The following is a 16,287-nucleotide window of genomic DNA, read 5'->3' as shown; positions in this document are numbered from 1 at the left end:
AATGAGGAACCTTCACAATCGTTCGTAGAGAAATATTCTTCGATATTTTGGGTGGTATTGGCAGAATCTAAAACTTGAAGGAAAAAATCAAGTCTTTCCCGTTTTTTTTCAAATTGTGAAAAAATGGTTACAAATGAATTATTGAAAGTATTGGCCATCGCTAGCTACAACTTTTCCCCATCTTTCTGGCAACATACGAATCCCGTTGCGAAAAAATTCGACCGGTTTGGCCTCTATCCAGTCATCCACCCATTTTTTGGCTTCCTCGTAGGAATGGAAGTGCTGGTCAGCCAGGCCATGCGTCATCGATCTGAAGAGATGGTAATCAGACGGAGCAATGTCTGGACTATACGGCGGGTGGGGTAGGACTTCCCATTTGAGCGTTTCTAAGTATGTTTTCACCGGCTGTGCAACATGTGGGCGAGCATTGTCATGTTGCAAAATAACTTTGTCGTGCCTGTCGGAGTATTGTGGCCGTTTTTCTCGCAGTGCGCGGCTCAAACGCATCAATTGTCGTCGATAGACCTCGCCTGTGATCCTTTCATTCGGTTTCAGAAGCTCATAGTAAACCACACCTAGCTGGTCCCACCATATACAGAGCATGAGCTTGGAGCCATGAATATTTGGCTTGGCCGTCGATGATGATGCATGGCCGGGTAGTCCCCATGATTTTCTTCGCTTCGGATTATCGTAACGGATCCACTTTTCATCGCCAGTCACGATACGATGCAGAAAACCCTTTCTTTTATGTCGCTGAAGCAGCTGTTCGCAAGTGAAAAAACGCCGTTCGACGTCTCTCAGCTTCAGTTCGTACGGCACCCAATTTCCTTGCTTTTGGATCATTCCCATGGCTTTCAAACGCTTGGAAATGGTTGTTCGGTCAACTCCCAATGCTTCAGCAAGTTCTTCTTGCGTTTGACACGAATCTTCATCAAGCAAAGTCGCCAATTCTTGATCTTCAAAGATTTGCGGCCGCCCGGAACGCTCCTTGTCTTCCACGTCGAAATCGCCACTTTTGAAGCGTCGAAACCATCCGCGAACACTTGAATCATCGACACAACCTTCTCCATAAGCTTCCTGAAGCAACCGATGCGCCTCGGCAGCAGATTTCTTCAAATTGAACCAATAAAGTGAAACTTCCCGCAAATGACGTCGACTCGGCTCAAATTTCGACATTTTCACGATTTCAAAAATTTATGATGCGAAAAAATTTCAACTAATGTGTTAGTGTGGAATTGTTGACAGATGAATAAGCTTTGATTATGACATATGTAACCATTAAATATTCGCACAGTATTTGTGGCGCCATCTCTTACAAAAAACGGGAAAGACTTATTCACACACCTGATAGTTGTTAATTCTTTAGGTAGGTAGGCACTGAAATTGATTTGATGTAATTATGAGTTTTGCCATACTCAATTAATTGTTTATTCCTGGTGAATATTCACCTATTATCCGATTATTTCAACATTTGTAAACATACATTTTCAAAAAGATCTAATAATAAATAATATACCAAAAAAGAACCATCGAATGAGTATCACAACTCTATTTCTGTATCAGCATCGTTTTCTAGACATGATTATTTTGTTTGTATACATGTTTAAGCTATTTTCTGATTATTCGCATACCAAAATTAAACTGTGAAAATATTATTGATTATTTCTGACTACTTCAAGGGTTTTGTTGGGCTGTTGGCTATTGGGAAACAAGTTCTCATATTCATACAATGTCCAATTCAGCACCAGAAGGTTCACGCAATTACACTCAGGAATGGATCCATTGTTTCTTACAATCACACTCTCTAGTAGCTCCCTTCATCAGCAAAGAATGTGTGTAGAAAGATGTGAAAGTATATCACCAAAATAATACCTAATACCATCAGTACCATCCGAAAACATTGAAGTAAATGAAAAATCACGTGAAAAATTTCAAATTTCTGTTGAGGAATGTTATGTCGTGTAGATGTTTATTTTTTTGAGTAGGAATTCTCATACCAAATGATACTGCACCCACTACTTCCATTTCTTGAAGGAGTCAAAACATATAAACAAGTAAGAATATGAAGGAATGAATATAAAATATCAAATTGGGTTATTTGATTAATTAGAGGAATCTGCCTTTTTGCAGATTGGAGAATTGAATGTGAAATTCTCAAGAAATATTTCACCATTATACAAACTGTAGGGAACGGGAATTGGAAAAATATGAAATGAATTTGAATGTTATTCTTATTTCTGAATAGTCTTCCTGAAGACATGATACTGACGATGCTGATGATGATTCCTGGCAATGGTTGCATTTCATTCTGTATGACAATTCCCTATACAAGTAGGAATCATATTCCTTTGGTGAGTTTACCAAAGACGCATAGAAACATTATGTATATGTAATATGTATGGAAAGAGAATGAAGACCTATCAGAACTCTTACCAGCGTAACAGTTCACTGAAGTAAAAAGCTCAACAAAAAAAAACAAGAGAATTGTTTTGAATGTCGAATACAAGCAAAAATCATCCCCAATAGAATGATATTATTTTTTGGTCGTTCGAAAAATGGTTTTTAACACATTACAGCAACACAAGATGTTTTTTAACATATTACAAAACACCAGAAGAAACCACTGAAATAGATTCTATAGTGATGAGTTCAAACTTTGGCCTCCCGCATTTTTTAAATTGAATAGACATCTTATCTAGGTAGTATAAGGAAAAATCTAATCAATATCTGCAGGACCCTAAAAACCGCCAGTGTTCACAATATTCAATAAAGGTTTGTGAGAATTATGAACGAGGTACTAATTTTTATATACCTACCGATAAATCAATGTTTTCATTTAAGTATGAAGACTTGAAGTTTCGAATGAAGTAGGAAGGTCTACTTTTCTCCCTACCCAACTGATTTGAAAAAAAACAGTTCTTGAGAAGAACATTCTGATCATGATGAAGCAACGTGCGTAACTATCACTAGATCTGAAAGAAAACGGCAAAAACTATCACGATTGGAGAAAGTCTATTGAACTTGGAGAAATACGGTCCGTTTTATTTGGTCAACTTTCAAAGCTGCCTCTCAACAACTCTCAGTACAGTTTGTTAGTTGATCAGTATCAGAGAATTATCTCCAAAGAGAATTTCAGATTTACTTTTTCATTATTGTGAAGAGTTCTCACGAGTCCTCGAATTCATTGTATGAAGCACATATTTTTGATAGCCAAACAATGACTGTGGATTTATCCGGTTTAAGAAAATTTCAATAATTATGTCAAATATATACACTATTTTTCCGATATATGAATACGAAATCTCTAGAAGCATTACAATAAAATTTTTTGGATTGCAATTCAAAGTTGATCGCTTTTGTGATAAATCTTCTAGTAAACGAAAATTATGGATCAGAATATTTATTACTACCCACTATAATATTTCTTGAAAACAACAAGAGAAACAATGGCGTTCCTCATTTTTCTTTCAAAATGTGCATTATTGATTGTCTCAGCTGTGTTCATCTGATTAAGCTGTGAGGAAAGCCATCATTTTTATATTTTTCGTAAAACTCATATCCTGTGAAATTTCAAAGAAATATTCCAAGTAGTTGAGGAAATATTAAAGAACATTTAATAAAGCATTTTTCCTCTCAACACATTTGCACTGATTTGACTGCTTTCAGCAGCCGACTAAGCTACCGAAGTTATAAAACGTTTTTAAGGCATAAGGATAAAAAGCAATAGCTCTAATACAATGATTGTTTCGATAAAGAATCTAGGATTCAAGGAAAAACATTGAAGATGGTCAGGAATTTTCGAAGGATTCACTGAACATTGTTTAAAAGCCCTTGCAATTCAAGAACTAGTTCGATGTTTCTTTTTTCTGAAATATTCCTTTGTTTTTTTCGTGAGTTCTTCTTCTTCTGAATAGTAGATATCATAAACCTCTGACGATATTGGAATTGCTCACAAGTATCTATTATTCCTGGTTATTTAGCAATACTTTATGTTTATTTTCTTAGTTTTTCTTTTATATTGGGTGTTTTTCATAACTATTTTAATGAACGATTTGAAATATTGTTTGCTCCTTCTCTGCTAATTGCAACCGTGAAAAGTCTCCTTATAATAAAATGCCAAAACTTGGGCTTTCACTTTACCTACACCCAGAAATACTGATGGAATTTCTCTCGAATTTAAATTAAATCAAAATGCTCATAGGCAACTCACTAGGGATCCTATAAGGTAGAATTCTTTTTATGAATCACATTCTTTTATCAATATTTTCGATTTGAGATATTCTAGGAATATAAGAATTATGATACGAGTGCAGAAGGCATTGATATTCTTTCACGAGTTCAAACAGAAATGAAATTTGAATAGACGAGCCTTCTTTCGAGTATTACTGATACATATATTCACAAATATTGTTAAGTGATTTTTATCTTGAAAAATGTTGGTTGACAGTAACTCCTGTATCACAAATTTGACAGATAATAATAGATAAATCCGTGACAGGAGAGTTCCGAGTACCAACATATAATAATGAAATATAACCATGAAATCTGTGTGAAACTGAAATATTCCCGCGCGATTTTGTTCTGCAAGAATATAGCAGAATAAACGGATTTGCCACAGAATCAAAGAAATTAATGAACAGTCCTGTGAAATTTGCAGAGTTTTCTTTTAGTTGTCATATCCCACATAATTCAAAATATGAACTGTTGATATTTCCTAGGATTCAAACATTTCTGCCCGAAAGTTTTCTAACATTTATCATTTGAAGTAACGATGCTAGATGTTTTCCAACGATTTTTTCTGATAATTTAATCTTAATTCATTCGCGAACAAGGATGATGTGTAACAAGTAGGTTAAGGTTACCGATAATAATTCCAATAGTTATATAAAAATCGACCTGAGATTTCACCTGCAGCCATTATGCATTAGAAAGTTGACGTCCCTTCCATTCTGAACCAAGGTTATGCAGAATATAAAGTTCACTATTGGGTATACTCATGAGTTCACAGTAAGAAGAATCCGAGATAAATTCCTAAATATTTGATATAAATAGCCAAATTCAGACAGGCTAATTTTCAAACTTAATTGAAGAAAAATGACGATCAGGGCTTAGGATGATATAATGAATATGAATATTAATATAATGTATATGAATATTAATGGTTGTCTATTAATCTATCTCATGCACCCACTTGCAGGAAACTTCATTCAAATTTAATGCCACCTCAAAGTTTTAATCCTCCATTAAACGGCGCAGGTAGCCAATAGACTCCTCGTATTGGATAAATATAATTTTAATGATGGTATTGAATTTTAATTAACGTTCCTGAAAATGGGTATTAATCACATAAAGTGTCATAAAAAGTAGAAAAATTTACATTTTTGTTTTGTTTCAAATAAATTTAAATGGATTTATGTAATGCAACAAAATTTGGTTGATAGTTTTCTCGCAGTTTTATATTTCATTATATTGTATCCAATTATTCAAATGATTACTAGGTACCTACATTTTATTTTCTAGATGGTAAGATCAATCCTGGTCGTTTCCTGAACAGGGAATCAGAACTATAGAATATTCAAGAAGGAATACCCAAAGAAATATCAAATAGTTCTGTTTCAACAGATCCCATCGGGTTGAGATTCATTCAAACCAATTCAAATTGAACTTAGTCCAAACATTATAAATTTCAGAGAATCCTAAAACACTTTATTCCTTTTTTGTTCATTTCAACTTCAATGAACTCTCAATAAGTCGTGGACCAATTAGTGAGAAGTTTTAATTAATTGGCGGGAAGATAATGTGATTACCTAAGGAATTAATTTGAAACTCATAAATAGGTTTTCAATTATGAGAATTGCTTAGTGGAATGCCCAGTTTAATGTTACCTCCAGGAGGATGTCCCACCATAAAGTACTCCACTTTTAATTTAAGAATATTGCAATTCAACAGTATTTTATTTCTCTAATTCTGTGGTTATTCCGTTCATTCTTCCACATCTTGTAGAACAAAATCGTGCGAGAATATATCAGAAACGCACAGTTTTCATGGTTATATTTTATTATTATATGTTGGTACTCCGAACTTTCCGCCACGGCTTTATCTGTCAATTCATCAATTTGCCTTAAAGAAATCAGTTCTGCCAACCAACATTTTTCAAGCCAAAAATCACTAAATGATATTTATGGAAATATTTCATTAATTTCAATAAGAATGCAATGAATTAGAGAAAATAATGTATAATACTCGTACAGAAGGCATTGATATTCTACCACTCGTTCATTCAGAAACTCGCCACTTCGTGGCTCGTTTTTGAATTTTGAACTCGTGGAAGAATATCAATGCCTTCTGCACTTGTATTATAACTATTCCGATATATCCGACGATGATTTCTAAGTATTATAATCAAATTTAGCAATGATGGTTCTTAAATTGAGATGTTCTGTAAGATGTTTTCTGTTCTGATGTTTCTAAATCTCAGAATGATAGTACATAAACACATAACACTTCACTTTCAACGAGTGAAAACACAATCTTTCTTGAAAATTCGACTTAATTCGTCAACATAGGAACCTTCAAAAGTGTGACAGGTTCTCCAACACTCCTCTAATTTTTCAATACCTTTTCTGAAAAATATTCATTTTTGCTTACGGAATTTGTCTCCAAAGGTGCAATAGTCGCATAACTGAATGATCACTGGAGCTCCTAACACCAAATCAGTGCTTTTATGAATTTCTTATGTGGTTCAGTCGAAACGTTCTATTGAAATCGAATAACCATTTCATTTCAAGCAAATTCATGTTTATCGAATCATCAGAACCATGAACAATTCAAGCAGGTTATCGAGAAAAAACCTTATAATTTCCTTCTTGTTTCTTTTTAAGCTACAGCTCGACTTCCAGTTCCAGAATTTTAACGAACTCCAGTATCTGCGGTAGATTCAAGGATGCTAATTCCTCACTTCTACAAGTTTCTCGTCCTAAGCAGATTCGGCGTTTGCTAGTGATGGCGAAGCATTCCGTCACCAAGTGATCTGGAGCTCCTTCCTTCTCCCTGAGCTTGTCATTTTCTATATGCCCATGAGGTGTTTCCTAAGGCGACAGTGCCCTGTGAGGAATCCAGTGATGAGGTGTAGTATATTCTTGCTAAAATCCAGATACTTCTTGGATCTCGCACTGTCAAAGTTTCGAACAAAAACTTTTTGGGAATGATCCAACCTAGCAAGATTCCGCCAGAATCTCAAACCGACACTGTTGATATAATTATCCTTAATTAGTAGTGCAATACTCTCAACTTTCAAATACGGTACAGTATTTCATAACAGACAGTTGACAAATTCAATGATTCATGAGAATTTATGGTCAAAAGCAAAAACGTTCATTCGATAATGAATGCAAAAAGAGCAAAAATTGTGCCATTAAGGACATTTTGGTGAAAGTAGGTTCGATATTATTACAGTTGGTAACGTTGGGTGCAATTCAATGGTCACGAATGAATAGGCATTCGAGTTACAAAGCAGCTGTTATTGAATATATTATGAAATACAAGTTATAGTACTTAGTTGTTTTTTATTGAAACATTCGACAGAAACAAGAATCGCAACTTAATTTCTCCCAAAATGTGCTGACACATAATTTAGTTGATTGTGGATTTCCAGTTATTCCCGGAAAATATTGGATCCTGGTGGCTTTTTCTGATTATCCGTCTATGGACAAATATTCAGGATAGCTCGAGACGGAATCCCAGGTACCAGAAGACCAATCAGCAGACCCCCTAAGCGCTGGAAAGACTCCTGTATATCTACATCCACCGAGGACTAAAGTTGAATTTACAAGCCCTAGGCTTAAATTAAGAAGAAGACAAATATTCAAAACGCCAAAATTGAATATGAAAACAATTCCAAGGTCAAGCAATAACTAGAAGCTTCGTCATCGTAGTACCAATATGCAGTTTGTAACAGACTTGGTGTAAAATATTTAGGGATATCATTGTCACTATCCTATCGGACATATGCAGTATTTCTCAGAGCAGAGAAAAAAGCAGAAAATTCCCAAAAATAGAAAAAAATTATGTCTTAGGAACCATGAGATTAAAAAAGCTCTAATAACATTTTTTGTTGAATATGACCTGTAAAAGCATTTCCCTAAATATTTCACGACAAGTCTATTACACCCGAGGTTTACACCCTATATTCTAATTTGTTAAACGGCGAAAACTCTAAAGTATTCATTTTGAAGATTATTATTCGAAAATAATGAGATGAACTTCACAATATAATAAGTTTTCTGCAACTCACTTGAATTATGATAAAATTACTAATTGTTTCTGTAAATTATTATGGAGAAGTATTGAAAATGACTTTTCTACTGTTTTCATACTGTTTCAAATCTCTCGAAAAAAGTATAATTATTCATCTTGACTTCAGGAAGTTAATTTTTTGGCTAAATTCATTTGATTATCAAGATTGTGTTGGTTTTTCCTGATGATATCAAAAACATCGAAACGTTGGCTACGAGTTGAAGAGATTTTTTTTTCCTCCGACCATTTCCTATTAATCAATTTATATGTGAATAATTTTCTTTTATCATTTTTAGTCTCTCGATCTCGAGATGAAAGTAAAGAAACTCAATCACACTGTTTGAATTCACACCTATCGAAATCGCACTTTCAATATAAATTATTCAATAAATTTTTTTCAATAATTTTCAATGTTTGCTGTCCTCAATCTCCTACTCTCCTAGGCTTTCAGTAGCTAAGAGCTTGCACGAGTTGAGAGAACTGGTTGTCTTCTGTGCAGACTTTGTAACTGTGTACCTACTGTGTCCTATTTATTTATTTGAGTGACGAGTGAGGGTTATTGTCTCATCTTAGCCTTCCATTCAAGATATTATATCCAATCTTCTGAAATAGCATTATCATAAAAAATGGCATCATGCTATCATTGGATAATATTCTTAATGTTTTCCATTTCAAAAATGTTATCTGGAAACTTTCATCGATATTCTGATATGTCTCAGTCTCATTATTCAAGCTTCTATATGATTCTGAATTCCTATATTCATTGTTGATGCTCTTAAACTTGCAATCGATCACTTTACACCTACCTCAAGCTGCATTCTTTAGAAGTCATATATTAACGGTCGATCTGGTTGTAAATGTCAAGGAATTATCAGAACGTTCAGATCATGCTTTTACTTCTTCTATCTAGATATTCGAAAAATCGTTATAATATTTCATTGCGAATTTCAAGAAACACAGATAGACTCTTCTACCAAAACGTTCCTACTTATATCAATATTACTTTAGGTACATATGCCTAACATTTCGAAGGATGAAGCCGGAAGCGTTAATTCCATGCAATAAGAAGTCATTAAATTAAAATTCATAGAATGACGATAATAAATAGAATTCAAGTCTCACTTGTAATACTGGTATTATCAGATTTTCAAGTTATGTCTGAAGATATTCTCCGATTAATACTGGCCAGGGACCGTATTCTCGACGAGTGATCTTTCAAAACGTATACGTTCATTCAGTGTTGAGAGCACTGAAAGTACGTATACGTTTTGAAAGATCACTTGTCGAGAATACGGTCCCAGAAAGTTAGCTGCAAAAATATCAAGGGTTCTTACCGTTGATATTTTTGCATTGTGGTATTATTTAATCAAATCTTTTGACCTTTCCAAATATTTGATAAAATTATACCACAATAATTGATAGTTAATCGCAATATGTATAACTTAAATGTGAAAATTCGACACTCACAAAATTTGCGTCAGGAGCCTTTATATTTTCAATCCCGACTCTCCTAGGTTTTTGTGAGACCTCTCTCATCATGAGATGTAATATGACGACGTCCTTGTTGTAGGTCAGTTCTTCTAGATGAGAACTTCGGAGGATAGGTACTTTCCTCCTAAAATTAGGCATGAACATTCTATAGTGATTATCTCACATATACAAAACTTAGTCTGAGCTGTTCCTACGGAAATATTCAGTATGGTATATTTCTATATTCTGCTCGAATTTTTCAAGGCTCTGATGAAGCGATCCACACCAAATTCTGCTTGTATAGAAAGAAATTGTTACTTTTCATATACACGAAAATCTTTATCTCGGTTGATTTTTTGGGAAATATTAGGTTATTCTTGATATTCGGCCTTCAATGATTATGATGGAAGGAACTCAACCGCGGCATTAGAGATCTGAACCTACCCTGAAAATTTTAGTTATCGTGTTTCTTGCTGGTCAGATGACTAAATGGTAAAGCATTCTGTATTGGTGCTAAAAAGCTAAATTTTCTTTTAATACAATTTTTAGTGATTAAATTTTCATTCAAAGGAAGAATGGGAATAAAACTGAAAAAGTTAGCAGCATTTTGGGCACTAGGAATCATTCAACGATAAAATAATTCTCGCGAATTTTCACCTTCTATGGATATCGCATAGGATAAAATCCTAGTAAAATAACCATAAATATTCCACAGAATTATGAAATAATTAGTGAGATATCATTATGGGTGAATAAATAACATGTCATGAAATTAGCAGTTGCACAACTAATAGCAACCCAATGAAATTATTAATAAACATGTTCTATACAATTCGAATTTTAATGATGTGATAACTGTTCGAAACGGTGAATGTTATAATAATACTAATCATTCATGAGAAAAAATGAAATTCCTTATAACAATGTCCTTTCAATGTTACGGTCTAAGTTTTTCAGTACATTTATTTAGAACTGATGATAATATGGACGAAAGAAAATTCTCCTGAATATTTAATATTTTGAATGACATACTAAGATACAAAATTAGCTTATGAATCTGTAACAAAAGAAATCAGCTCTTGAATTTCTTTTTGCTAGCTGCTTTTTTGCTAGCAAAGTTCTTTCGTTATTTCCGAACAGACTATTGACAATTTGAAAACGTACAATGGCCGATAACTCTTGATAATCCCGAACTATATGTTTCTGACTCTGTTTTCGGGTAATGTGTCCCCAGATCCAAGGGTTCTGGGATGAAAATCTTCTGAAGTGGCAGAAGGATACATTGAAAATTTGATGCGAAATCGGATGAATGTAGCAAATAACTTAATGTCGAGGTTAACGTCTTCAATAACTGGTTCTAGTACTATATTGAACATGCCTTCCATCTCCATTGCTATACATAGAAATAGATGTACCTACTTCAGGAAATAATTCTGCTTTGGTTTTCGAGTTTAATAATTGCCAAAATATCATATATTGTTGCTCTTCACTCTGTACTATATGTATTATTTCATATAGTTAGATCAGAGGAGGGACGTTTCAGTGTTTTCGACATAAAATAGTTTTTGACATAAGTTTTTTTGAAGTAGTTTGTCAATTCAATTGTCAAGAATAATTGTCGAATAAAAGTTAACAATAGAAGCAGTAGAGCCCAAACAAACAAATAACCTGTCCTGATACAGAAAGAAACAAATTCTAGTTATTGTTATCTTCCGTTACGCCCCTCAACATATTAAACGATGGATAATCACATGATTAGAGAATTAGTACGTCTTTTTATTGGGTGTACAGCCGGATTCGCTACAGGATACATACTAGCACGTCGGTTTAATGGAAGAGGAGCATCCACAAGGAAGTCGCCTCATCCCCCCATCTCAGCAATACCCAGAACCACTGATACTGGGACAATGCCCTCCGAGAGTCACAAAAGTGAAAAGTCCACAATGACTCTTTTCTCTGTCAATATCAACGAAACTCTGTCCGAATATGAATTAAGGATGTATCGTGATCCAATTACTCACCCGTTTAGGGCAGGGTTGTCTACATTGTGTGATGATGATCTTGTTTATGAACCTGACGCAATATGGGATTAGGTTAAACATTACTCCTGGCTGTAGATGATCTTGTGTGCTTTACCTTATGGGAGCATTGACTAGGAACTCTGATCTAGCAGAGATTTCTAAAAACTGATCTTTGATTTCTCACCTGACTATAGACTTCTTATAGAAAACATTTTCCAAAATATAAATCTAGTCAGTGGTATGTTTGTCTATAAGTGACTATTTAAATTAAATATCTATATATACCTATATATGTATTATTTCATATAGTCAGATCAGAGGAGGGACGTTTCAGTGTTTTTGACATAAAATAATTTTTGAAATAAGTTTTTTTTTAAGTAGTTTGTCAATTCAATTGTGAAGAATAATTGTAGAATAAAAGTTAACATTGAACACAACTAAAGACATTATTTGATAAAAAGACGAAGTAACATATATAATGGTCAATTGGAATTGAATAGTTGACATTTAAGATGTTTTCAGATTTCTATTATTGAAAATAAATGAATTCTCCCTTTATTTTATTTCCATAATTTAGGAGAAAGTATAATAAGTATATAAGTTACACATTTAGAACACTTTTTTGATGTAGATGAAAAAACCTCTTTTGAAAACCGCGATATTATTACAAAGGCAAACAATGAAAATATTCATGATTTCATCTCAATTTGATGCTTAGAAATGGTAGATGTAACAAATTAAATTGAATATAATATTATATCGAATTTGAAATTCAAACGGAATCGATACCTATAGATATTTTAAAAATTATTCAATTCATCCTACCATTTTATAGTTAACCATTAAGAACGTTGAGACCGAATGCCATTTCAAAATCTAAAATGAAGATACCTGCTATATTATAAATTTCATCTTCTGTTCTATGGCAATGAACTACTCCTCAAATTAAAAAAGTTATTACCTTCGAAAAAAGCTATCCATCGATAAGCTACTTAAAATATTCAAATCAAAAGTCAAATTAAAATAAAAAGCCAACACATTGACTTTAAATTGCATGCTTATTTTATTCCATCATTGAAACGTCCATTATCATACGGTTGTGGTTTTAACGATCAATAAGATAAAAAAGTATATGACTAGAAGGGGAATATTAAGGAGCATTAATTCGTCAATGAAAAAATCCTCATTACGTTTTCGTATTATATCATTGATATCCTGTCTTGGAAAGAAACCAAATAAATTAGAAATTTGATTGTTTGACTACTGAAAAATTTTTTCAACGTTTACTGTATTGTGATGTTTTCTGATTACTGATAAAACAATCCTAATTTGATTATGTATAGGTATCAAAGAGATTTGTCGATTGATCGACCTAACCATAAAGAAATACGTTACCTTTGGAAGACTGAATGATTTTATTCATTAATTTTTTCATCGTTGCAAATTTACCGCGACAAATTAATGAATCATCAGTAAATACAAACTCTTCAGAAGTTGGTCTTCTAACACTAAAAAACATCAGATTGAAAAATTTGATGCATTATTTTAGTGTCGATGTGAATTGATCATAATAACTATTTAAAGTTTTGACTATTACCTCCTTTGGATTTTCTACTTCTTCTTATTGAACAAGAGTTCATAGACCAAATAAAGTTAGCTGCCTTTGGATCATTCGTGGCATTTATTGCAAACAATACTCAAGACATTCAACAAATAATGTTTTATATAGTCAGTTGCTTTTGTCATGAAAACAGGATTTTTCAAAACTAACCTTTTATTTAAGATTTATCCGAGGATTTATTTGCTTTATGATGCCATTGAAATGCACAGTTATGAAATTATTTTCGTACACAAGATTGGTGCATCGGTTGTATTGCGTATTCTAAAAAATCTCGTAAAAAATGCAGATCATTCAATGACGTATGATTATAAGGATTTTTTTTAATCAACAAATCAAAAAACTAAATGATTGGTAGGTAACTGAACAATTCACAACAGAATTTTCAACTTGATGACGGTTATGAAACAAAATAGGGAATCTGTTGTATTTATATTTTATCAAATAACTTGATACTTTGGTGAAATTTGTCTAACAAAAATTGAATCACGTTGTGTAATCGAATTTAATTGAAGATTTGTGTTGTAGATTCGTTTAGTTTTCACCAAATACTGTTAGTTCTGAAGAGGAGGAAATTGAGATCCATATATCTATGTATATTTTCTAATCATTATTGAGTTTCATATAAATTCGTCATATAAAAATTGGGAAATGATCGAATTTCTACGTTGACGGTTGTATCTGAAAGTTGAAATTCTATTCTCATGACTTGTTGAGTTTTTCATGACTTAAACAAATAATGTGTTTTATGGTCAGTTGCTTTTGTTATGAACACAGGATTTTTAAAACAAACCCACCTTGATATTTGAGATTTTCAGATTTATCTGCTATATGATGCCATTGAAATGCACAGTTATGGAATTATTATTTTCATTTAATTTTTTTTTATTGGATTGCGTCGTCTCTCCCTTCGCCTCATGTTCCCTTGTTTTACCCAAGATATAAATGGTGCATCCCTTGAACTTTTTCACGAGAAAACTTTATTGTAACAAATTTATTGAGTCTTCTGAAAAATGCAAATAATTCAAATTGTTCAAGGACATATTAGTAAGTAATAATATACAGGGTGAATCAGGAGGAACGGGATAAACTCCAGAAGCGTATTGTACACGTGAAAATAATTTTAAAAAACTCATATGTTCTCATACGATTCTCATCTGTTTTCGAGATTCGTGTGTTGAAGTTAAAATTTTTTTCAAGTTTTTCTTCAATGTATCTACACTCCACGTAAAATTCAACTGAAATTTGGCATAAATATTATCATTGATAGTTCACACTATGTGACATGCCAATTTCGATAGTAACTCACAGGGTGATATTTTCTCTGGAACACTGTCCAGTGCTGGAGGATTTGCTATGAAAATTGGCATGTCATTGGATTTGCTATTGAAATTGGCATGTCACATGGTGTAAACTGTCAATCGTAATATTTATGCCAAATTTCAGTTGAATATCTTGTGAAGTGTAGCTACTATACGAGAAAAACTTGAAAAAAATTCTAACTTTAACATACTGTATCTCGAAAACAAATGAGAATCTTATAAGAACATATGAGTTTTTTTGAATTATTTTCACGTGAACAAAACGCTCCTGGAGTTTGGTCTGTTCCTCCCAACTCACCCTGTGTAATAAATATTATATGAAAATAATTTTTAAATTCACCTGCATTCATAAATAAGTAGCAACAACAGTTTCGAAATTCAATTGTTTTTAACCCTATTGCCCCTTATCTCGATTATGAAACAAAATAGAGAATGTTGTATTTACATTTTTTCACGTAGCATTTTTGTGAATATTAGATACTGTGATGAAATTTGAAAGAATTGAATCACAATCGAATCAAATTGAATATTCGATTCGTTTCCTATCTAATATTATAACTGTTAGTTCTGAAGATGAGGAATCTGCAATCCATATATCTATGTATATTTTCTAGCCCTTAGATATTGAGTTTCATATTAATTCTTCATATAAAATCTAAACAATGGACGAAGGTAACTTTTACGTAGACGGTTGTGTCAAAAAGTTGAATATTTATTACCACTTTGAGTTCTTCCTGCTGCTGAAGCATACAAGAATGACTTTCCGTCTTCAATATTTTACTGTTAACCTCAGTGCCTTCAGTCAAATCGGCACCGATTCAAGTAGGAACACCTTATTACATCAGGCAAACGCAAGATCAAACGACTTTTAAAGTCCTGGGTTACCATCATCTCGAGTTTAACGGTCCCGTAGTACGCCTTAAGACATCACTTGAGTATTCATCTATTCTAAGGTTTCAATATACGCTCACAACCGCCTTACCTGTCTTTCTGCCCCAAAAATACGTGAATATCCAAAATTATCCAAGGCACTGAACTGAAACCACTCAAACAAACTGCAACAAATTTCGAGTCACAGTCACCAAGTCACAGAAAATCGTTTCGCAGACGGACAGACCGTACAGAGAGAACGTTGTTCACCAGGCATTCAACTCACCGCGCTTATTTCCCGTTGGATCGCGCCTCGAGAAAGCTGGCAAGAGAGTGAAGAATGAAGAAAGCGGCGTCCGCGACTTCGCGGTCACGTGACTCTTGAGCACCGTTCTTGCAGGCTGCAGGAGGGACAGCCGACACTTCGCTATCGCCGGATATCCTCTGGCTCTTATCGCATACGAATCGGCGATGCCTTTTGGTATCTTTGGATCTCCCGAAGGACTACATGGCTTCTTGATTCCAGATAAACACCGTTAATTGCAAGGGGTGTTCGTTAGTGGTAATAAATTATTCCGTTGAAGAATCAATTAAAATCTATTATTATATGAAAAACCTTCGATTCATATCCCGAATATTATCTTTGGATACTGCAAAGGTTAGCTTTTTCACATACAATTCATCAAGGAAA

General features: G+C 33.5%; 1 long non-coding RNA gene across 1 annotated transcript in view; it reads right to left on the bottom strand.

Annotated features, from left to right (window-relative positions):
- The window catches only part of LOC123671999, a 102,692-nt gene extending 86,719 nt beyond the window's left edge, over positions 1 to 15,973 (bottom strand). Inside the window, exon 1 of the long non-coding RNA XR_006746210.1 lies at positions 15,709 to 15,973. This is a non-coding gene — a long non-coding RNA (uncharacterized LOC123671999). The remainder of the gene's footprint in view (positions 1 to 15,708) is intronic.
- Positions 15,974 to 16,287: the final 314 nt, after the last annotated feature.

The sequence above is a fragment of the Harmonia axyridis genome, chromosome 2 (assembly GCF_914767665.1).
Source record: "Harmonia axyridis chromosome 2, icHarAxyr1.1, whole genome shotgun sequence".
In the NCBI taxonomy this organism is placed as follows: domain Eukaryota; kingdom Metazoa; phylum Arthropoda; class Insecta; order Coleoptera; family Coccinellidae; genus Harmonia; species Harmonia axyridis.
Note: the sequence above shows the minus strand (reverse complement) of the source record. Positions and strands in the feature narration are given on the sequence as shown.